This window comes from Arvicanthis niloticus, chromosome 26 (assembly GCF_011762505.2).
Source record: "Arvicanthis niloticus isolate mArvNil1 chromosome 26, mArvNil1.pat.X, whole genome shotgun sequence".
NCBI lineage: Eukaryota > Metazoa > Chordata > Mammalia > Rodentia > Muridae > Arvicanthis > Arvicanthis niloticus.
The window spans coordinates 20,662,177-20,687,057 of NC_133434.1; the positions used below are offsets into that span (position 1 = coordinate 20,662,177).

The 24,881-nt window shown below is 40.5% G+C and overlaps 1 pseudogene; it reads left to right on the forward strand.

Moving 5' to 3' along the window:
* LOC143438744 (ATP-dependent RNA helicase DHX30-like) overlaps nt 1-24,302 on the forward strand; it is a 34,239-nt pseudogene extending 9,937 nt beyond the window's left edge.
* The last annotated feature ends 579 nt before the right edge of the window (nt 24,303-24,881 follow it).

The window sequence follows — 24,881 nt, forward strand, 5'->3', positions numbered from 1 at the left end:
AATAAGTATCTATATTTAAGCTAAAAAGCACTTTACTATGTAATGAAGAAACCTACTGTATGGATACATGAAAAGAAAACCATTAACAGATCTTGAGTTAAAGACAACTATTAGGTTCCTTCCGGTCTGGGCTAGAGCACTGAGCAGATCTTGGGCGGCAGCTCTGCCCCCAATCTCTAAGAACCCAGAGGAAGCGTGGATCCCAGGTGCTCTAACTCGGGCAGTCTCTTAGGTAAGCAGACAGCAAGGCCCGCCCCAAAGAGGGAGTAACTGGGACCCACAAGGACTCCTGGCCCAGAGCACTGGTTCCCTTTGGTCTGGGCCAGAGCACTGAGCAGATCTTGGGTGGCAGGTCTGCCCCCAATCTCTAAGAACCCAGAGGAAATGGGGCTCCCAGAGCTCTAACCTGGGCAGTATCCTGTCTGTGCTTGAGCACTGAGCAGATTTTGGGCTCCAGCGCTTACCCCAGTAGTTATACCTACCCCACAAAGTTCTGATACAACCAAGATAATAGGAAAGACAGGCTCCAGTCAGGGACAGGGCAGGTAGCACTAAAGAGATACAGATGGCAAAAGGCAAGTGCAAGAACATAAGCATCAGTAACCCAGGGTACTTGGCATCATTAGAACCTAGTTCTCCCAAACTAGAAAGTCCTGAATTCCCCATATCACCAGGAAAGCAAGATTCAGATTTAAAATCACTTCTAATGATTATGTTAAAGGACTTTAAGAAGGACATAAATAACACTCTCAAAGAATTGGAGGAGAAAACAGGTAAACAGATAGAAGCCTTTAAAATGAAAACACAAAAATCCCTTAAAGAATTACAAGAGAACACAACCAAATAGGTGAAGGAATTGAACAAATCCATCCAGGACATAAAAATGGAAGTAGAAACAATCAAGAAATCACAAAGGGAGACTACCCTGGAGATAGAAAACCTAGGAAAGAAATCAGGAGTCATAGACATAAGCATCACCAACAGAATGCAAGGGATAGAAGAGAGAATCTCAGATTCAGAAGATACCATAGAAAATATTGACACAACTGTCAAAGAAAACACAAAATGCAAAAAGTTCTTAACACAAAATATCCAGGAAATCCAGGACACAATGAGGAGACTGAACTTAAGGATAATAGGTATAGATGAGAGTGAAGATTCCCAACTTAAAGGGCCAATAAATATCTTCAACAAAATTATAGAAGAAAACTTCCCTAATCTAAAGAATGAGATGCCCATAAACATACAAGAAGCCTATAGAATGCCAAATAGACTAGACCAGAAAAGAAATACCTCCCATCACATAATAATCAAAACACCAAGTGCACAAAACAAAGAAAGAATATTAAATGCAGTAAGGGAGAAAGGCTAAGTAACATATAAAGGCAGACCTATCAGAATTACACCAGACTTCTCACCAGATACTATAAAAGCTAGAAGATGCTGGACAGATGTCATACATACCCTAAGAGAACACAAATGCCAGCCCAGGCTACTATACCCAGCAAAACTCTCAATTGCCATAGATGGAGAAATCAAGATATTCCACGACAAAACCAAATTTACACAATATCTTTCCACAAACCCAGCATTACAAAGAATAATAGCAGGAAAGCTCCAATACAAGGAGGGAAATTATATTCTAGAAAGAGCAAGAAAGTAACCCTCTTCCAAAAAATCCAAAAGAAGATAGCCACACAAAGATAACTTCACCTCTAATAACAAAAATAACAGGAGACAACAATCACTGTTCCTTAACATCTGTTAACATCATTGGACTCAGTCCCCCAATTAAAACACATAGGCTAATGGACTGGATACATAAACAGGGCCCAGCATTTTAATACATACAGAAAACACACCTCAGTGACAAAGACAGACTCTACCTTAGAGTAATAGGCTGGAAAACAATTTTTCAAGCAAATGGTCCTAAGAAACAAGCTGGAATAGCCATTCTAAAATCTCCAGCCCAAGAACACAAAGGGGGGGGGGACTCATGGCTCCACCTGTATAGGTAGTTGAGGGTGGCCTTGCCAGGCATCAGTGTAAGTGGACAGCCTAGGTACCTGAAAGTTTGGAATCCCTAGTGTTGGGGAATTGCAAGAGCAGGGAGGCGGGAATGAGAGAATGTTGGGAGCACACCCTCATAGTAATTAGAGGGGGGAATGGGGTAAGGGGTTAGGCATCAGTGGAAGTGGAGGACCTAGGTATCTGAAAGTTTGGATTCCATGATGTTGGGAAATTTGAGAGCAGGAAGGCGAAAATGGGAGGATGGTAGGAGCACACCCTCATAGAAACTCCCAGAATTATATGGATTAGACATGAGAGAGGCAGGCCACCAGAAGACTAGATTCCAGAATTCAAACAAACAATTATCTTGATACCAAAATTTGTTTTGAGAATTGTGTATTGCAGGATACATAGCCTTGGTGTATCTACTCATCAGGCAAGCTGAGCAGACTCTGATGTCCTGGAATTCCAGCTGGATACAGTGAAGACACAGTGTCAGAGGCATATCAATTTACTTTCCCCCCAACCCCTCTTCTAATATCTCAACACCTATAATCAGCTTGAAGAAGTTAATGAAGAGTCAGTGCCCCTATTCCCTGGGCTTGGGGACTGAGGTGTTTAATATTGGGCTGACTTTCTAGGGAAAAGTAGTGGTTTTGGTGGAACAGGGAGGATTAGCTAGGATTTATTGCATAGCCATAACCTACTGGTAGAAATATGTATAATTGTTATTAAGATGAAGTTATAATTTCTTAAATGGTACAAAATTTACTTTGATTTCAAATTTAAAGTTTTCATTTGTATGAGCATCTTATTAATATAAAAGTGAGATGAATATAGTTACTATCATAGGTATGCACCTGTATAACACATATAGGAATACAAGGCTTAGACTCAGTCCTTCTTTAACTTTTTAAAGTTATTTGAGATGATTAGACTGTGAGTTTAAGGGCCTATAGCAAATTCATGGCTTTGAGTTTATTGTTAGGTGTTTTCTATATTTTCTTTAGAAATAGCTGAGAGGAGTTAACAGACAACAGTCCAGATTGTCTTACATAAATAGTTGGTTTTCAAAAACAGAAGTCCATAGAATTGACATTTCATTTCTGTAGTAATGTTCATTTTGATTAGAGACCTGTCTGCTCCTGACAGCTTCCTGTCTTGGATTCTAAGAAGAAATTGAGCATCTTTGGAGTTATTCCAATTGTGGTGAGACAGTCACTAGGCAAGAATTGCCTCTTTCCATCTACAGACAAATTACTGTCCAGAAAAGGACACACTTGCAGAATAGTTGACTAATAATATCTGCCAGGACAGAGTAATCAGCCCTTAATAATTCTGCATCACTAGGTCTGTCAGATGATCCTGGGCCAGAAGGCTGAAGATCAGATGCTCTACCCTTCTGTAGTATAGGGACTGTCCAGGTATTCAGCGGTCTCTACAAATTGGCTATGTTTTAGAAGCTATGTTTTGTGCTTTCCATAATTTCAGTTAACTCAGTCATTCTGGATTTCTGATGGAGTTGAAAATTTATAGTCTCATAGCCAATCCTTACTATTTACTTTGAGCGAAAAGATTTGAGAGGATGGTTTTCAGCTGACATTCATTCTAAAGCCAAGAAAAAAAAGCCAGGTTCAGAACTAAGTCTTTTATTTAGGAGAGATGACAGAGGTTCTGGTTAGTCAACAAAATGATGGATTGGGTATAAGGTCTATATTGCACCTTACTGACATAAATTGGTATAGTTATGCTCTAACTGTATTTTGAGAGAAAAGTTTTATTTTAACAGGAAGGGTGATATGTAGGAGGAGCTAAGGTGAGAGGAGTACAGAGAGGAGAAGTAAGGAGAAGAGGAGGAGAAGGAGAGGAGGAGCTAGGTGATGAGAGAGAAAGGAGAGGGGGGCCAGACATAGAGGCAGATGTTCACATGTCTCCACCAGTCAAAGATAGTTGATATATCTAGGTTGGGTATTAGGTTACACTTCTGATTGATATTGAGCATTACCAAATTTATAAAGCCATTGGTTAACATTAAAAAAAATTGTATAAAAGCAGAAAGGAGAAGGGGGTATGGGATAATTGTTTTCTAGGGAGGGTAAATGAGGAAAGGGGATGGCATCTGAAATGTAAATAAAATATCCAATAAAAGAAAAAAGAATAAAAAGAGCTATTAGAAGCTGAAAACAGTGAATGCATGTTACATGTAATGTTTCTGTTAAGAAATGTTATTTTAATTTTTGCATAAACACTGTGCAACTCAGCCATGCATATTTCATTGTTTTGTATAATTTTTACTAGTAAGTACCTATATTATAGCTAGAAAGCATTATACTAGTATAATAAAGAAACATACTGTATAAATACATGAAAAGAAAACCATTCACAGTTCTCGAGTTAGAGACAACTATTACAAAGCTGAAAACACTGAATGCATGTTACCGGTGATGTTTCTTTTAAGACATCTTGATTTGAATTTTGCATAAACATTGTACTACCCGTCCATGCATTTTTCATTGTTTTGTATAGAATGTACAAGAAAGTACCTATATTACAGCTGAAAAGGACTATACTATGTAATGAAGAAACCTTCTGTATAAATACATGAAAAGAAACCATTTGTAGTTCCCGAGTAAAAGACAACGATTAGAAAAACTCAAAACACTCAATGCGTGTTAATGGTGATGTTTATGTTAAGACATGTTGTTTAGATTTACACATAAACAATTTATCACCCAGCCATGCATATTTCACTGTTTTGTATAGAATGTACAATAAGTACCTATATTACAGCTAAAAAGCATTATACCATGTAATGAAGAAACCTACTGTATAGAAAACCATTCACACTTCCCTGCTGGGTCCACCCAGCTCTGAGAGGGTAGTGGCAGGGGCACAGAGTAGGACTCTGTTGATGAGTTTAATGTCTGAAGGTCTCAGGGTTTTCGGGCTCTCTGACTTGTACTGGAATGCTGATGATAACTTCTAAAAAGTCCTAAAAACTTCTTCTGAGGGTAAAAGACTGCAGGCTAGGGTGATTAACACCTATAGCCTTACAGCAGAGGATTAGGCAATGTGGCCTCTGTTCTATCTCAGCAGGAACTGCTGGGCTCTAACTTACTTCTGCTGGTCTGAGGTCCCAGGAAAAAAGGACACTTAAAGAAGTTTCTATAGAGTTTACTATTAATTGTAAAAAGTATCCCATGAAAGCTATCTGAAGGGACAGGTGGAAAGGTCCTAAGTGGGGAAAAGGAAAAAATTCTAACAAAGAAAAAATTCTAAGGGAAAAATTCTAGGCAAGGAGAAAGGAAAGGGAAGGACGAACAGCTCCTGATGAAGGTCTACATCTTCGACTACTCTACTGCTACTGCTAATGACTACTCACTTTTTGTCTTTGTCTTCAGTACTTATGCATATTTCAGAGTACATGGTCACGTGTTACAAAGTTCATCACAAGTTCACACCAAAATTCAAATCATAAATTGAAACAGAAGTTTACAACACAGAATGTTTACATGCATATCCATTAGGAGTAATTATCTAGCCAAACATCTATCACCTGTCTAGCTCCACAGGTTCACCAAAGGTTTAAAACTACAACTAAGAAATTAGTGAAGTTTTGTATAAATAAACCCAGGCAATATTTTCTCTTCTGTCCTGGTACCTATAATATATTGTGAGTTTCCTTTAGTGACCTTTGGTTAATTGTTTTATGACCTCTTGGAATGTGCTCTGAGCAGGAGAAAGTCTGGTTACTATCTAGGGACAATTAACTGATAACGCTTGGGAGACTGGCAGAGTTCTAATTGCAGTTTTGACTAATTAGAGAGAGACCTAATAGTAGTCCCATTATAAAAGAGCTTAATAATCATTGATATAATTTTAGGAATTCTTATAGAATCATCATTAAGACTTAAGAAGTCATCTATTTGTCTATATAGCATCACTCCAAGACAGTACATCTTCGTGAATCTACAGAGATCTTCTCCAAAGGGGTGTGCTATTGCTTAGTGATTGTTGCAAATGTTTAATAATAATAATAATAATAATAATAATAATAATAATAATAATAGGAAAAGCATATTAATAGCCAGACCAAAGGGGTGTGCTATTGCTTAGTGATTGTTGCAAATGTTTAATAATAATAATAATAATAATAATAATAATAATAATAATAGGAAAAGCATATTAATAGCCAGAAGTTTTTCTAAAATATGTCCCCCACAGCCTTGCTGACGAGGCACACTTGTCACAGATTATATAATAATCCATGGTAAGCATTTCAGGATGATCATCTGCTAATTATTAGCTTGTCTCATTATGGCTCCTGGCAATTCTTCCCTTCAAATAATATAAATGAAGCATATATATCTCCCTTTGAGAAGTCTTGATAGCAGTCCCTAAGCATTTAAAGTTGACTGGAAGAAGGATCAGAAGTAGAATAACTAATCCTATAATAATTCCCAAATTTATAAGAAAATTCCATAAAGAATTATCTTTAACAAAATTTATGATTAAATTTGAAAAATAATCAGCCAATTCTACTGCCGAAGAATTCTTCAGTCTTGAGTGACTGATGACACTGATCTGGGAATGTAAAGTATCCATATCAATAGCGAGTTGTGAATTGTTCCACACACCACGTAGATGTGCCTGTATCTGTTCCCAGGACATTTCTGACCCATTGTAGGGCAAAGGAGTGACACAAATCCACTTAAAATTGGCATGACATGAGGTAGTTAAACGTGTTTTAATATTTGGAACCTGAGTTCCTATGAAAAGGATGGCTTCGTCTAAAGCATTGACTCTATCTGTTAAACCTCTATCAATCCTATTCTGGGTAATCAGTGCTAAAGGAATATTTTTTGTCAAGGAGTTAACACAATTAGCAGTGTGTACCTGTTGGGATAGGGAGGCAGCAGAAGCTGCAACTGACCCTAAATTGCAATCAAGGCAGTAATGCCTAAGATAAGTCCGGGTATAAATTTCTTAGGTCATGAAGGAGAATTAACAGTCTGTACCACAGCAAACAAGGCAAATGAAGCATTACATCAAGGCTGTGAGAAAATAATAGTTGACAAAACATAAAGTAGTTAGTATACAATGAGAAAAGGCATTATGACACATGGTGAAGTTATACAATTGGTCAAATAGCATTCTGGTAGGAAATGATACATATAGATTTATATTTAACAATTTTATATCCCTTATATCTTTGGGGTATAGAATTAAATGTCCAATCAGATGCAATCAGGAACCATGTCTTCAGTATCTTCTTTTGCTGAGTTCACGGGAGTGGGTGAAGAGTCTGCAGATGATGATGGCTGAATTGGGCTTGAAGGAAGTGGCAGGTGTGGAAGTCTCTATCCATGGAGAAGACCTGGCACAATCAGCTGGTCTGGCATCTATAGGGTCCTGTAAATATATAAACAGAGCTTCTCCCAGAAAAACATCCAGTCTTTTTTTATTATCCAGTTAGTAGTTCTTTATTTTAGTGGTGGCTTGGAATGTTTTGAAATGGACTTTTAAAATAAAACATAAGGAGATGAATAATTATGATTTCATTTCATAATTTAGATGTCTATATTTTTTAAGGTCTGATGAGCTTATTCCACAATAGCATGTCCCTGTGAACTATAGGGAATATCAGTGGAATATGAGAAACTAAGAGTTAAAACCCAATTTTTAAATGCTTCTTAAGTTTAAGCAAGGACATAGTCTGATTTTAAGCCCTTGGAATTATAAACCAAAGAAACAAATACTGTATCAATCTTTGAAAGTTTTCCCAAGTTAGGAAAATACATAAATAGCGATGAGAACTAAGAGTATAGAAATAAAGGCTAATTTTCCAAAGACAGTACATGTGTAACATTTCTCTGTTTTAAGTCACAAAGGACCCAGGGTCATCAGGGGTTAATTCCCAAGCTGAGCTAACAGCTCTGCAGGAATGCAGGGGCATTTTCACTGAGAGCAATGATTTGTGATGTAAGATTTTGCTAAGTTACCTTTGTAGGAGAAACAACAGGCTTTTGTTAAGAAATTAAATTAATCCTTACCTTCATGCATAGGACCAAAAAGCATAGAATGAACTTGAGCCTGTCCAATAGAGAAAAGGCAATGTCTAAATTGAAGCAAGACTTGTAATTCTGAAAGTTGGGGCTAAAATTGTAAAAACAGCTGTAAAACAGTTGCAAGTTTTAGAAAGGGGCTTGTCCTTAGTGGCTATCTTTACCAGCTCTGTTTGTATGTAAACATTTCTTGTGTGAGGAAAAAAATTTTTAAGATCTTAATAATTAAGGTATCCTATTTGAGGAGAAGTCATAAGTAAATATTTTTTGTGGAGGCTCAGTCCTGTGCTGCGTGGGGTTGCCTGCTGCAGCTATTAGATGGCTCTTTTTTGACAAATGCATTGGTCACCTGAGGCTGTTGAATTACCTCTATTGATTGAGGAGCCTGAGGTAGGTCCCTCACACAGTTTTCCTGACTTGATAAAACTTTTGTATATTTAGGGATTGTAGTAGTACCGGATAAGGCAGTACCATATTTATAAAAGTTAGTTTGGCACTCTTTACACCAGTGGTACCCTTTCAGATAAGGATGATGCCCTGTTGGATTTCTGTTTTGAATGTGGCCAGGAGCATTAAAATTTATGGCATCTGTTGCCTTACTAGGACATTGTTTGCTGATAGGTCCAGGCTTCTTACTTGAATAACTTTTGCAAGCCAAGCCTGATTTATTAATTTTTTTCTGTCCTTTATTAGTAAGATTTTGGATAGTGTTCTGGCCTTGTGAGGTTGTTGTAATGGGTACACCTTGAAAATATGAAGTAGCAACCTCAATACATGCTTTAAATAAATTTCCAGATTTTTAAATTGTCTTTAGAAGAGACTGGCAAGCAAGTGCAGTATTCTCAAAGTCCAGTTGTTTTAAAACCATATCTTTTGGTTCATAGCTAAGAACTATTTTTTTCTATAGCATCTGTTAGCTGAGCAACAGATTCTTCAGAAAGATTTTCTGGTTTTTGTTTTATATTAGCAAGCCTTTTAGTATTTGAATCTCTATTAAGCTTCTAGGGCTGCAGCTGATTTATTTACTAGAGATTCCTTTGCCATTTTTGTTAATTTGTTTCTTCAAACCACTCTTCTGTACCCATAAACATTTCATATTTTAACTCTTTTACTCCCCTCTTTTTTTCAGACATCTTAGATAACTCTTTTTGAGCCAAGTTCTTAAATATATTCATCCACTGTAAAAATTCATCTTTAGTTAGATAGGCTCTGGCAATTTTAAACCAATCATGAGGAGTCATAAACATTTAAATGCCAAAGGTTCCCACAAAAGATCCTTATCCTCTTTGTTATTCTGCATACTCACTGGAAAGCAGCCTAACAATTTGCCCTGTTGCTGAGCTTGAAGTACACCAGCAGCAGAACCAATAAGCCCCTTGGTTTTTTTTCTTTTTTAATGTTTTTCAGGGGGTTCTGTTGAATGACTAATGTTTAAATGCTGCAAGGTAGGCCACTTATGTTTATGATATTTTGTTACTTTCTTTTCAGAGTCAGATTCCTCATTTGAGGTTGATCATTCCTCTTCTGATTCACCACTACTCTCTTCTGAGCTACTTTTCTCAGACTTTTTTGTCGAGAAATAAACACTTTTCTTAGATCCTGAGTCAGACTGTAGTAACGGAGTCCCCTCACAAGGTGAATCTACTGTCTCCTGAGCACATATGATTTTTTGTCATCCCCAATGCCTTCCTAAGCACATTCCAAATAGCAAATGCTGTAAGGGGTATGCCCAATCCTCCAGTCTCTGTAAACCAGTTTTTAATATCTAACCCTACTTTCCCCCATGTATCCACATCTAAACTTCCCCTTTCTGAGAACCAGGGACTGACTGTAAAAACTGAAGAAAGTCAGTCAGCTGGCTAGTGCTAACCTCAATGACTTTTTTTCTTAAGAGTATACATGATAACATCTGTGAAAAACTGTCTCTAGATTCACTTTGTCCCATCCTGATTCACGTTGGTGCTAGCAGTATTTGTTGGAATATCCACTAGTAGCTACAAACTATTTACATTTAACAGGGTCAGTACCAACTAGCAGGCCAGTTCCTAATACTAGTCAATAAAACTCCTACTAAAAGCTACAGACAACTATGTAATTATCAATAATACACTGGATACCTTTTTTCAGGCTGAACACACAGATTTAATTCTTAGAGCTAAATATTTAACAGCAACCCATAGGAGTGCCTTCTTTCAGGCTGGGGTAGGGTGGGTGGGGTACCTTTGCCTTCTTTCAGGCTTGGGATAGCTTTCTTTCAACCTGGAGGGGGGTTGCTTTCTTTCAAGCAAACTTGCCTTCCTTCAGGCTGGGGTAGGGTAGGGGTGCCTTCTTTCAGGCTGGAGGAGGGAGTTTGTTTTCCTGGCACTCTCTTTCAAGTGCATGGGCACTTTTAAGTGCATTGGTACTCTCTTTCAAGTGTGTTTTGCCCTCTCTCAGGCCACTCAGATTACTGTCCTGAACTAACTTTCACAAATCAGAGGGCTAGCTAGGCCCTAGGCAAGACTCCTAGCTTTTCTGATATACACACAGAAATTTGGGGAAGGGGTTTACCTAAAGAAGTCCCTGTTCAAGGTGCCATTTTAAATGCCTGGGGCCAGCCCCAGTGTGGGTGAGAGGAGAAGTCTTCTTTCTTCTCCTAGTCCTGCTCTTCCTGAGGGGGGCAGGGGGAGGGGGTGAATGGAAGTGCATTGATGGGGGGGTGGGGGGTGGGGGGGGTGGGGGGTGGGGGGTGGGAGGATGGGGGGTGGGTGGGAGTGGGGGTGGGTGGTGGGTGGGTGGGGTGGGTGGTGGTGGTGGTGGTGGTGGTGGTTAAGACTTGGTCTTATGAGATTCAGGATAAGGCCTTGGGCCTTATAAGATTTTTAGGATTACTGTAATAAAAGTTAACTTACCTGTGCTAGAAAAGTTCACTTACTATGCTACTGTAGCTGACATGTTATCCTAGATCCTGTGGCCAGAAACTGCCATTTCTGGCACTTGCATCCCAGTCCTAAAACCAGCAAAATGTTAAGCAAATGGCCTTGTACTATGCTAAAAACTTCTGAGGGTTAAAGACTGCAGGCTTAGGTGATTAACACCTGTACCCTAACAGCAGAGAATTAGGCAAACAGCCTTTGCACTCTCAGCAGGAACTACTGGGCTCTAAGTTACCTCTGCTAGTCTGAGGTCTCAGGAAGAAAAGACACTCAGAGAAGTTGCTATATAGTTTATTAAATGTAAAAAGTATCCTATGAAAGCTATTTGAGGGGAAAAGTAGAAAGGTCCTAAGTGGGGAAAAGAAAAAAAAATCTAATAAAGTAAAAGTTCTAAGGGAAAAAAATTCTAGGCAGAGGAACAGGAAAGGAGAGGATGAACGGCTCCTAATGAATCACTACATACATGACTACTACTACTGTTAATGACTACTGCTACTGCTAACGACTACTCTACTGCTAATGACTACTACTTTCTTTGTCTTCAGTACTTATGCATCTTTCAGAGTACATGGTCACATTGTCAGGAGGCATAATGGGACAAGCTAATAATTAGCAGATGATCATCCTAAAATGCTTGCCTCAGATTATTATATATAATCTACAATGAGTGTGCCCCATTAGCAAGGCTGTGGTGGACGTAACTTTAGGAAAACTTCCTGCTATTAATATGTGTTTTCCATTATTATTATTATTAGACATATGCAACTATCACTAAGCAATAGCACACCCTTTTGTAACAAATCTCTGCAGATCCACGAAGATGTACTGTCTTGTAGTGATACTATATAGACAAATATATAACTTCTTAAGTCTTAATGATGATCCTATAAGAATTTCTAAAATTGCTCTGCCTGGTCTGCTGTTGTGTGGACTCCGGATTCTGCCCAAGACATCCTGGAGGCTCCACCGATCCAACAGCCAGCCTAGGTAGGAAGACCCACACACTGCCCTGAGCCCATAGCTGGGTGCTGTGAGTGCTCAGATTCCAGCAGATACCCCACTCCTGGAGCCTTCCGGCTAGCACTCACCTTCCGCCCCTCACCCCTCTTCCTGATCTGAGGCCTGGACCAGACCTCTCCCCGGCTGACCTGCTGGTGTGTGCACCCTGGATCCCGCTGGAGACATTCTGGAGGCTCCACGGATCCCACAGCCAGCGTTAGCTAGCACCCCCCTTCTGCCCATCTCCCGGATCTGAGGCCTAGACTGGACCTCTGCCAAGTCTGCTGTTGTGTGGACCCCGGATTCCGCCTGAGACATACTGGAAGGTCCACTCAACCCAGAACCACAGAGGAACAACTGAACTCAGATCGTCAGACAACATATCCTGAGATATCCTAGAGGAGACACTGCACCCAGAACAGCAGACACCTAGCTGGACTGCTACCTTGGAGGCACCATATGCTGAGGCATCCTAGAGATACCACTGTACTAAGTGCAGCTGGAAAAGATCACAGAGACATCTGGACCCCTAGAAGACCAGACATAAGTGAGATAACTGGAAAGGCAGGCTTCAATCAGAGACAGAAGTACAGGTAGCACTAGATATAACCAGATGGCAAAAGGCAGGCGTAAGATTGTAAGCAACAGAAACCAAAGTTACATGGCATCATCAGAACCCAGTTCCCCCATCAGAGCAAGCCCTGAACACCCCATCACACCAGACAAGCAGGATTCAGAATTAAAATCACTTCTCATGATGATAATAGAGGACTTTAAGAAAGACATAAATAACGATCTCAAAGAACTTAAGGAGAACACTGGTAGACAGATAGAAACCCTTAAAGAAGAAACACAAAAATCCCTTAAGGAATTGCAAGAAAACACAACCAAATGGGAGAAGGAATTAAACAAAACCATCCAGGATCTAAAAATGGAAGTAGAAACAATAAAGAAATCACAAAGGGAGACTACCCTGAAGATAGAACACCTAAAAAAAAGATCAGGAGTCATAGACACAAGTATCACCAACAGAATACAAGAGATGGAAGAGAGAATCTCATGTGCAGAAGATACCATGGAAAACATTGACACAATTGTCAAAGAAAATGCAAAATACAAAAAGCTACTAACCCAAAATATACAAGAAATCCAAGACACAATGAGAAGGCCAAACCGAAGGATAATAGGTATAGATGAGGGGGAAGACTCCCAACTTAAAGGATCAGTAAATATCCTCAAGAAAATTATAGAGGAGAACTTTCCTAACCTAAAGAAAGAGATGTCCATAAATACACAAGAAGCCTACAGAACTCCAAATAGTTTAGACCAGAAAAGAAATACTTCCTGCCACATAATAGTCAAAACATCAAATGTACAAAACAAAGAAAAAATACTAAAAGCAGTAAGGGAAAAAGGTAAAGTAACATATAAAGGCAGTCCTATAAGAATTACACCAGACTTCTCACCAGAGACCATAAAAGCCAGAAGATCCTGGACCGATATTATACAGACCCTAAAAGAACACAAATGCCAGCCCAGACTACTATACCCAGCAAAACTGTCAATCATTATTGATGGAGAAACCAAAATATTCCATGACAAATCCAAATTTACACAGTATCTCAGCACAAATCCAGCCCTTCAAAGGATAATTGGTGGAAAACTCCATCACAAGGAGGAAAACTACAACCTAGAAAAAGCAGGAAAGTAATCTTCCAAAAACCGTAAAAGAAGGTAGCTACACAAACATATCTCCACTGCCAATAACAAAAATAACAGGAAACAACATTCATTTTTCCTTAATATCTCTTAATATCAATGGACTCAATTCTCCAGTAAAAAGACATAGACTATCAGACTGAATACGTAATCAGGACCCAACATTTTGCTGCATTCAGGAAATGCACCTCTGTGGAAAAGACAGACACTACCTCAGAGTAAAAGGTTGGAAAACAATCTTCCAAACAAATGGTCCCAAGAAAAAAGCTGGAGTAGTGATTCTAATATCAAATAAAATCAGTTTTCAACCAGAAGTAATCAAAAAAGATAAAGAAGGACACTTCATATTCATTAACAGAAAAATGTACCAAGAGGAACTCGCAGTTCTCAACATCTATGCCCCAAATGCAAGGGCACCCACATACATAAAATAAGCTTTACTAAAGCTTAAAGCATACATTGCACACTACACAATAATAGTGGGAGATTTCAATACCCCACTCTCAGCTATGGACAGATCATGGAAAAAGAAACTAAACTGAGACACAATGAAACTAACAGAAGTTATGAACCAATTGGACTTAACTGACATCTATAGAACATTTCATCCTAAAACAAAAGAATATACCTTCTTCTCAGCACCTCATGGTACCTTCTCCAAAAGAGACCATATAATTGGTCACAAAACAGGCCTCAACAGATAAAAAAGATTGAAATAATCCCTAGGACCTTATCAAACCACCATGGACTAAGATTTGTCTTTGACATGGACAAAAACAATGGAAAGCCCACATACACTTGGAAACTGAACAATGCTCTACTCAATGATAACTTGGTCAAGGAAGAAATAAAGAAAGAAATTAAAGACTTTTTAGAATTAAATGAAAATGAGGACACATCATATCAAAACTTGTGGGACTCCATGAAAGCGGTATTAAGAGGAAAAATCATAGCTCTAAGTGCTCACAAAAAGTAAATGGAAAAAGCATACATTAACAACTTGACAGCAAACCTGAAAGCTTTAGAACAAAAATAAGCTAATATACCCAAGAGGAGTCGATGGCAAAAAATAATCAAACTCAGGGCTGAAATCAACCAAGTCGAAACAAAAAGAACTATACAAAATATCAACAAAACCAGGAGCTGGTTCTTTGAGAAAATCAACAAGATAGACAAGCTGTTAGCCAGACTAACCAAAGAGCACAGAGACAGTATTCAAATTAATAAAATCAGAACTGAAAAGGGAGACATAACAACAGAAACAGAGGAAATTAAAAAAATCATCAGATCCTACTACAAAGGCCTATACTCAACAAAATTGGAAAACCTGGATGAAATGGACAATTTTCTAGATAGATACCAGGTACCAAAGCTAAACGAGGAGCAGATAAACCATCTAAACAGTCGCATAATCCCTAAAGAAATAGACACACTCATTAAAAATCTTCCCACCAAAAAATGTCTGGGGCCAGATGGTTTCAGTGCAGAATTCTTTCAGACCTTCAAGGAAGACCTAATACCAATCCTCTTCAAGCTATTCCATCAAATAGAAACAGAAAGAACACTACCCAATTCGTTCTATGAAGCTACCATTACGCTCATACCTAAACCACAGAAAGACCCAACAAAGAAAAAGAACTACAGACCAATCTTTCTTATGAATATTGATGCAAAAATACTCAATAAAATTCTCACAAACTGAATCCAACAACACATCAAAACAATTATCCATCAAGATCAAGTAGGCTTTATCCCAGAATGCAGGGATGGTTCAATGTTCGGAAATCCATCAATGTAATCCACTACATAAATAAACTCCAAGAAAAAAACCACATGGTCATCTCACTAGACGCTAAGAAAGCCTTTGACAAAATTCAACATCCCTTCATGTTAAAAGTCTTGGAAAGATCAGAGATTCAAGGCCCATACCTAAACATAGTAAAAGCAATATACAGCAAGCCAGTAGCCAACATCAAACTAAATGGAGAGAAACTTGAAACAATCCCACTAAGATCAGGGACTAGGCAAGGCTGCCCACTCTCACCTTACCTAGTAAATATAGTACTGGAAGTCCTAGCTAGAGCAATTAGACAACAAAAGGAAGTCAAAGTGATACAGAGAGGAAAGGAAGAAGTCAAAATTTCACTATTTGCAGATGATATGATAGTATACTTAAGTGATCCTAAAACTTCCACCAGAGAACTCCTAAACCTGACAAACAACTTTAGCAATGTGGCTGGATATAAAATCAACTCAAACAAATCAGCAAGAACTATTTTCAACAACAAAAGAACTTCTGGGGGAATCACCATCCCTGACCTCAAACTGTACTACAGAGCAGTAGTGATAAAAACTGCATGGTATTGGTACAGAGACAGGCATGAAGATCAATGGAACAGAACTGAAGATCCAGAAATGAGCCCACATACCTATGGTCACTTGATCTTTGACAAAGGAGCTAACACCATCCAGTGGAAAATGGACAGCATTTTCAGCAAATAGTGTTGTTTCAACTGGAGGTCAACATGTAGAAGGATGCAAATCAATCCATTCATATCTCCTTGTACAAAGCTCAAATCCAAGTGGATAAAAGACCTTCACTTAAAACCAGATACACTGAAACTAATAGAAGAGAATGTGCGAAAGACCCTTGAATACCTAGGCACAGGGAAAAGTTCCTGAACAGAACACCAATGGCTTATGCTCTAAGATCAAGAATTGACAAATGGGACCTCATCAAATTGCAAAGCTTCTGTAAGGCAAAGGACACTGTCAACAAGACAAAACGGCACCCAACAGATTGGGAAAAGATCATTACCAATCCTATATCCGATAGAGGGCTAATATCGAATATATACAAAGAACTCAAGAAATTAGACACCAAACAACAAAATAACCCCATTAAAAATGGGGTACAGAGCCAAACAAAGAATTCTCAACTGAGGAAACACGAATGGAGGAGAAGCACCTTAAGAAATGCTCCACATCCTTAGTTATCAGGAAATGCAAGCCAAAACAACACTGAGATACCACCTGACACCAGTCAGAATGGCTAAGATCAAAAACTCAGGTGATGGTAGACACTGGTGAGGATGTGAAGGAAGAGGAACACTCCTATATTGTTGGTGGGATTGCAAGCTGGTACAACCACTCTTGGAAGTCAGTCTGGTTGTTCCTCAGAAAATTGGACATAGCATTACCTGAAGACCCAGCTATACCATTCCTGGGCATATACCCAGAAAATGCCCCAACATATAACAAAGACATATGCTCCACTATGTTCATAGCAGCCTTATTTATAATAGCCAGAAGCTGGAAAGAACCCAGATGCCCTTCAACAGAGGAATGGATACAAAAAAATGTGGTACATTTACACAATGGAATATTACTCAGCTATAAAAAAGAAAGAATTCGAGAAATTCTTAGGTAAATGGATGGAACTAGAAAATATCATCCTGAGTGAGGTGACCCAATCACAAAAGAACACACATGGTATTTACTCACTGATAAGCGGAGATTAGCCCAAAAGTTTGAAACAACAAAGATTCAACTACCAGATGACATGAAGCTCATGAAGAAGAAAGAACAAGTGATATAATTTGTTAAATGGTACCAATTTACTTTGATTACAAATTTTAAGGTTTTCATTGGCCTGAGCTTCTTAGTGATATAAGAGTGAGATGAATATTGTTACTCTCATAGGCATTGTACCAGTATAACACATTTAGGAATACAAGGCTTAGACCCAGTCCTTCTTTAACTTTTGTAACTGATTTGAGATGGTCAGCCTGTGAGTTAAGGGACTATAGCAAATTCATGGCTTGGAGTTTATTATAAGGGTGTTCTGTATGTTTTGTTTAGAAATAGCAGTTAACAGGCAACAGTCCAGATTACCTTACATGGATAGTTGGTTTTCAAAACATCAGAAATCCTTAGAATTGACATCACAAACATTTCTGTATTAATGTTCATTTTGATTAGAGACCTGTCTGCTCTGGACAGCTTCCTATATTGAATTCTAAGAAGAAATTGAGCATCCTTGGAGTTACTCCAGTTGTGGTGAGACAGCCACTAGACAAGAATTGCCTCTTTCCTTCTACAGACAAATTACTGTCCAGAAAAGGACACACTTGCAGAATAGTCGACTGATTATATCTGTCTAGACAGAGTAATCAGCCCTTAATAATTCTGCAGCACTAAGGTCTGTCAGATAATCCTGGGCCAGAAGGCAGAAGAACAGATGCTCCCATGTTTTGAAGTAGAGTGAGTGTCCAGGTGTTCACAGGTCTCTATAAATTGGCTAAGTTTTAGAAGCTATGGTTTGTAGTTCCTACAATTATAGTTAACTTGGTCATTCTGGATTTCTGACGGGGTTGAAAACTTATAGCTATTTACCTTGAGAGAAAAGATTTGAGTGGATGGTCTTTAGCTGACATTCATCCTAAAGCCAGGTTCAGAACTAAATGTTTTAGTTAGGGTAGATGACAGAGGTTCTGGTTAGTCAACAAAATGATGGACTGGGTATTAGGACTATCTTGTACCTCACTGGTACAAATTGGCATAATTATACTCTAATTGTATTTTGAGAGAAAAGTTTGATTTTAACAGGAAGGGTGCTGTGTAGGAGGAGCTAAGGTGGGAGGAGTACTGAGAGGAAGAAAAGGAGTAAGAAGAGGAGAAGAATAAGGAGAGGAGAAGCTAGGTGATGAAAGAGAGAAAGAGGGGGGAGACAGGGAGGCAAATGTTCATGTATCTCCACCAGTCAAAGATAGTTGTTATATCTAGGTTTGGAAGTGGGTTACACCTCTGATTGAACAATACCAAACTTATAAAGCCTATGAGCATCATTTTTTAAAAAAAATGTATAAATGCAAAAAGCAAAAGGGGGCATAGAATAGGGGTTTTCTAAGGAGGGGAGAATGGGGAAAGGGGATGGCATCTGAAGTGCAAATGAAGGATCTAATAAATAAATTAATAATTAAATAAATAAATAAAACTATCTTGACACTAAAATTTGTTTTGAGAATTGTATATTGCAGAATGATCAGCCTTGGTGTATCTACTCAACAAGCAAGCTGGGCAGACCTTCTCAAACCTCTGAGGTCTGGGAATTCCATCTCGATGCAGTGAAGACACAGCATCAGAGGCTTATCAATTTGCTCTTTCCCCCACTACTCTTCTAATATCTCAATGCTCATAATCAGCTTAAAGAAACTAATGAAGAGTCAGTGCCCCTATTCCCTGGGCTTGGGGACTAAGGTGGTAAATCTTGGGCTGTCTGTCTAGGGAAAAGTAGTGGTTTTGTGGAAATAGAGAGGATTAGCTAGGGATTACTGCATAGCCATAACCTATTAGTAGAAATCTGTATAATTATTGTCAAGATGAAGATATAAATTCTTAAATGGCACCAATTTACTTTGATTACAAATTTTAAGGTTTTCATTGGCCTGAGCTTCTTAGTGATATAAGAGTGAGATGAATATTGTTACTCTCATAGGCATTGTACCAGTATAACACATTTAGGAATACAAGGCTTAGACCCAGTCCTTCTTTAACTTTTGTAACTGATTTGAGATGGTCAGCCTGTGAGTTAAGGGACTATAGCAAATTCGTGACTTGGAATTTATTGTTAGGGTGTTTTCTATGTTTTATTTAGAAATAGCTGAGTGGAGTTAACAGGCAACAGTCCAGATTACCTTACATGGATAGCTGGTTTTCAAAACATCAAAAATCCACAGAATTGACATGACAAACATTTCTGTATTAATGTTCATTTTGATTAGAGACCTGTCTGCTCTGGACAGCTTCCTATATTGAATTTTAAGAAGAAATTGAGCATCTTTGGAGTTACTCCAGTTGTGGTGAGACAGCCACTAGACAAGAATTGCCCCTTTCCTTCTACAGACAAATTACTGTCCAGAAAAGGACACACTTGCAGAATAGTCGACTGATTATATCTGCCTAGACAGAGTAATCAGCCCTTAATAATTCTGCAGCACTAAGGTCTGTCAGATGATCCTGGGCCTGAAGGCAGAAGAACAGATGCTCCAACGTTTTGTAGTAGAGGGAATGTCCAGGTGTTTAGAGGTCTCTATAAATTGGCTAAGTTTTAGAAGCTATGCTTTGTAGTTCCCACAATTATAGTTAACTCAGTCATTCTGGATTTCTGATGGGGTTGAAAACTTATAGCCTCATAGCCAATCCTGGCTATTTACATTGAGAGAAAACATTTGAGTGAATGGTCTTTAGCTGACATTCATCCTAAAGCCAGGTTCAGAACTAAATGTTTTAGTTAGGATAGATGACAGAGGTTCTGGCTAGTCAACAAAATGATGGACTGAGTATTAGGACTATCTTGTACCTCACTGGTACAAATTGGCATAATTATGCTCTAATTGTATTTTGAGAGAAAAGTTTTATTTTAACAGGAAGGGTGATATGTAGGAGGAGCTAAGGTGGGAGGAGTACTGAGAGGAAGAGAAAGAGTAAGAAGAGGAGGAAAAGAAGGAGAGGAGAAGCTAGGTGATGAAAGACAGAAAGGGGGGGAGACAGGGAGGCAGATGTTCATGTATCTCCATCAGTCAAAGATAGTTGTTATATCTAGGTTGGGTTGTCTGTTTCACCTCTGATTGAGAAATACCAAACTTATAAAGCCTTTGATTAACATTTTTTAAAAAATGTATAAGTGCAAAAAGAAAAAGGGGGCATGGGATAGGGGTTTTCTGGGGGGGCGGCAGAATGGGGAAAGGGGATGGCATCTGAAGTGTAAATAAAATATCCAATAAAAATGGAAAAAAAAGAATTCCTAAAATTATATCAATGATTACTACGCTTTTATATTGGGACTGCTATTAAGTCCCTCAGGCATAGGCAAAACTGCAAAGAGAACTCTTCCAGTCTCCAGACTGTTGTCAGGGTAGCCACAGCCTAAGTTCTCTTCTCTGTGGGTTGGGCCCCAACTATGTGACTCATTTGAAGCCTTTGGAGGTCTGACTACATGGAGGAGGAAGGCAGGTGCTCTGTTATTTTACTGCTTCTTCATCCTCTAGTAGGTGGTGGACGGTTCATGGATTTCCCCAGAACTCCAGCTGCAGAGTGATGACATCTTGCCTTTAGGCAAGGACTCAGGACCCTTGAGTGATCCTATCACAGGCAAGCCATACATACTCTTGTCAGAAGCAGTGGAGGTGTGCCTGAGCCAGATCCTGCTAGAGCTGTGGTGCAGGAGAGGGCCAATCTGGCAAGAGGCCCACCAGCTACCTGTGGACCCTCATCGGGACACTATCCTCAGTGCCACTAAACAACACCCAGTAGTAGACAGACATCTCTGGGGACACAGGCTGTGGGAAGACGACATGTATACCTCAGCTGCTATTGGAACACTATGTGACTGAGGGTCGAAGTGCCTGCTGCATTGTGATCATCACACAACTTCGAAGGATCTCAGTTGGCCCCTCCTTGCTTTGGAATATGGTTTTCCAGGTATGCCTGGAAAGCAAGCCTCCAGCCTGAGGTGGGGCACTGCTCTTCTGCACTGTGGGTATCCTGCTTTGGAAGTTACAGAGCAACCCCAGCCTGGACGGAAAGCCATATCATTATAGACGAGGTCTATGAGTGGGATGTGAACACATATTTCCTGCTGATTCTTCTCAAGAGTCTGCAGTGGTTCAACCCAGCCCTGTGGTTAGTGCTCCTGAGTGCTACAGGAGATAATGAGCAATTTTCCTGATACTTTGGGGGTTGCCCTGTTATCAAGGTACCTGGCTTCATGTATCCCATCAAGGAACACTACCTGGAAGATGTCTTGGCTAAGCTGGGTAAATAACAATACCCACACTGGCATTGACACCATGAGGTGAGGAATACCCTTGTATTTCAGGGTCTGGAGCTTTCCTTTGAATTCCTTCCTCCCTAGCTTTATGATAGATCATTATTTTCTTCCCAATCCTATCTCCTTGATACAAACTGGGGAATAATCATGCTTTATGTGGGACAAGTATGTGTGGGCTAGAGTTTACATACTGAGTAGCTGCTCACCTTCACTGTGTTCCTGTGTGTGACTCCCTACCCCATGACTGTGAGTGGCCTTTCTTCCCCCACTCCAGTCTGAAGATGAATGTGCACTTGATTTGGACCTTGTGACAGATCTGATTCTGCACATCAATGCCCATGGGGAGCCAGGTGGGTGCTTCCCCCCAATTTTCAGCTACACCCTTTCCCCTATTAGCTGGACCAACCAGCTCATGGCTGCAGGATCCCTTTACAGGTAGGATCCTGTGCTTTCTGCCTGGCTGGCAAGAAATCAAAGGAGTGCAACAATGGCTCAGGGGGGCCCAGGGCATGCATGAAAGCAAGTACTTCATCTTACCAGGTGAGCTTCTGCACAGTAGTGAGTCTTGCTTTTTGTGGTAGGGAGTGACCCAGCCTATACTTGTTTCTCACGTTGATCATTTGGACTTCAGTTGTATCAGGGTTGGGTGAGGGATCCAAATTCTTGCCTTGCCTTCAATATGGAACTCTTCTGGCTGAACAGTGTGTAAAGCCCTTTTGTATCTTGCTATCCACCAGTGTACCCCATGATGGACCAGAAGGCCATATTCTAACAGCTTCCACTTGGGGTATGCAAGATCGTATTGGCCACCAACATTGCTGAAATCTCCATCACAGTTAACAACATTGTGCATGTCATGTATGGCAGTCTGCATAAGGAGGAACACTATGACCTGAAGACCAAGGTGGTGCCTCTATTGTGGGCCCAACTAACCTTGGGGAATGGTTCCAGTTCCCAGGTAGCCCCTTTTCTCAATCTACTCTAGACATTCTTTTTGTGTGAGGGCCACACATATAGGAAATGTTCTTCTTGAGAGGTGATGAGGTTGACTGGAGATGTGGGTAGACAAGGCCTGTAGCACATGTTGGTTTTCTGCCTTCCCCCTGGTGTCCTGCTTGGAGACTGTGTGGGTGTTGAGAGCAAATGTGATTTAGCACCAAGGCAAGGCAGGCTGCGGCCAGTCAGGTTTTGCCTACCACTTGCTCCCAGAGGAGCTGGCTGGAGAAAATGGTCTTTTTCCAAGTGCCAGAGATCCTATGCACACGTCTTGAGAACCTGGTGCTACAAGCCAAAATCCACATGCCTGAAAAGACAGTGCAGCAGAGGCAGAGTTAGAAAATGGCTGGCTCCTAGATAAAGCAGATAGGACACAGGCTTGTGAGAGCATGTTTCTTTTTGCTCTAGGCAGTGGAGTTCCTCTCTAAAGCTGTGGACAGTCCAACTATCAAGGCAATGAATGAGGCTGTGATACTGCTCCAGAAGATCAGTAAATGGAGGCTAGGAATGGTTGGGCTGTAGAGTGGCTTGTGAGAGGGACTGACAGCTGCACTGTTGCAGGGGTGCTGGACTAGCAGGAGTACCTAACTACCTTGGGGTAATGCCTGACACACATCTCTACTGACTCCTGACTGGCAAAGGCCATAGTGTTTGTTGGTTACCATCTTCCTTTGCCTGCACCCACTGCTGGTGGTTGTTTCTTGTCTTACCCAGGACACCTTCAGCACCAGTTTTCAGAACCAGGCAGAGGTAGACAAGTTTAGTCCTAGTGCATCCTATAGCCCTCTTGCTGTCTATTCACACCTCACCCATTGTGCTGAGATGGACTCTAGTTATTCTGCTGTCCTCTGTACAACATTCTCCTCTCCCAAGTGAAGGCATTGCTGAGCTATGACAGTGACAGGGACCATTTGGCCTTTGCATGGGCTGTAATTGGCTGGTAGGAGGTACTGCACTGGCAGGACTGTACCTCCAGGGAAAACTACCTCGAAGAAGAAAACCTTTTCTATGCCCCCAGCTTGTTCTTCATTCACGGTCAGCCTGGCCCCCAAGGAGGCCTCCTGAGCACTCCCTCCACTTCTCCCAGAGCTCCCATGCCCAGTCCTGAGGCAGGGTGTCTGTTCACACTGCACTTTGCCTCCCCATGGCTCATCAAGCAGTTCTCAGAGAACATTTATGAGGCTTTCCTCATGGGAAAGCCCTCTGAGTGCACACTGCCCTCTGCTCAGTGCAATGAGTACAGCGCAAAGTGCAAAGAGGAGCTGGTGAAGGGCATGCTGATGGTCGGTCCTGACCCCTACCTCATCCAGGTGCTTCCTCTAGGATCAGGTGCTCACCAGGCTTCCACCTCTTTCCAACCCTAACTCCTTGCTTGTATTTCTTTTATCCCTCTAGGTGAGGCCAGGTAAGGTTACTCAGCAAGGCAAGTTCAAACCCAAGAGTGTCACTTACAGGACCAAATCTTGCAACATCTTCCTGCACAAGTCGACCATTAACAGGTGGGTGGCAAGCAGGATTAGATACAGAGGGCCCCAGAGAATGACCAGAGGTGTAGCTTCACACAGCACTTTTCTGCCTAGGGAGGCCACCCAGTTACGGAGCTAATGGCTGACATATTTTATGGCCATCAAGTCCAGTGGAAGCATTTTGATTCAAGATTCCTCCCAGGTGCACCCACCAGCTGTGTTGCTTCTAACAGATGGGGATGTGCACATCCGAGGTGGGTACCCCTCCTACCATAACCTCTGGAGTGATGGAAACATGTAGGAAATGGGTGTGTGTGGGTAAGGTGTCTGGGAACACTGAAAGTTCCTCCAGGTGGGAAGTTAAGCATGGTGGTTGTGGCTATAGTGGCTCATTAAAGGTCTTCTCCACAGTTCCACATGGCGCAGCCCCAATGACACGAGAAAGTCCTTGGGTTTCCAAAATGGCTTTATTGGCATGATTGATGATGGTTGAATCTGGATGTGCACCCCTGTGAAACTCAGGGCAGACCTGAGTTAAATAGGGAGGGGGGAGGGGCTGGGAAAGAATACTTAATTGGCTCTGCCCTCTGGCTTTCAGGCATCTCATTAGTATATAAATCTCTCTAGGTCCTGAGGCCTGTAGTCATGCCCTCTACCTGTGCTCTTTGGGCGGGGCTGCACTGCCCTGAACATGACTGAACAGTGCAGGTCAATGGAGTTCCATGCACATGTTAGGAGCCTGGATTCTGGGAGCATGGCGGAATAAATGCCCATCCCTTACAGGCAATGGACACCTGTTGGGTCTCCAGGCTTTTGAGCCAGCACTTCGACCAAAACCAAGACCCCTTTCATGGTCCTACAGGTGTGGTATCAAGTGCAT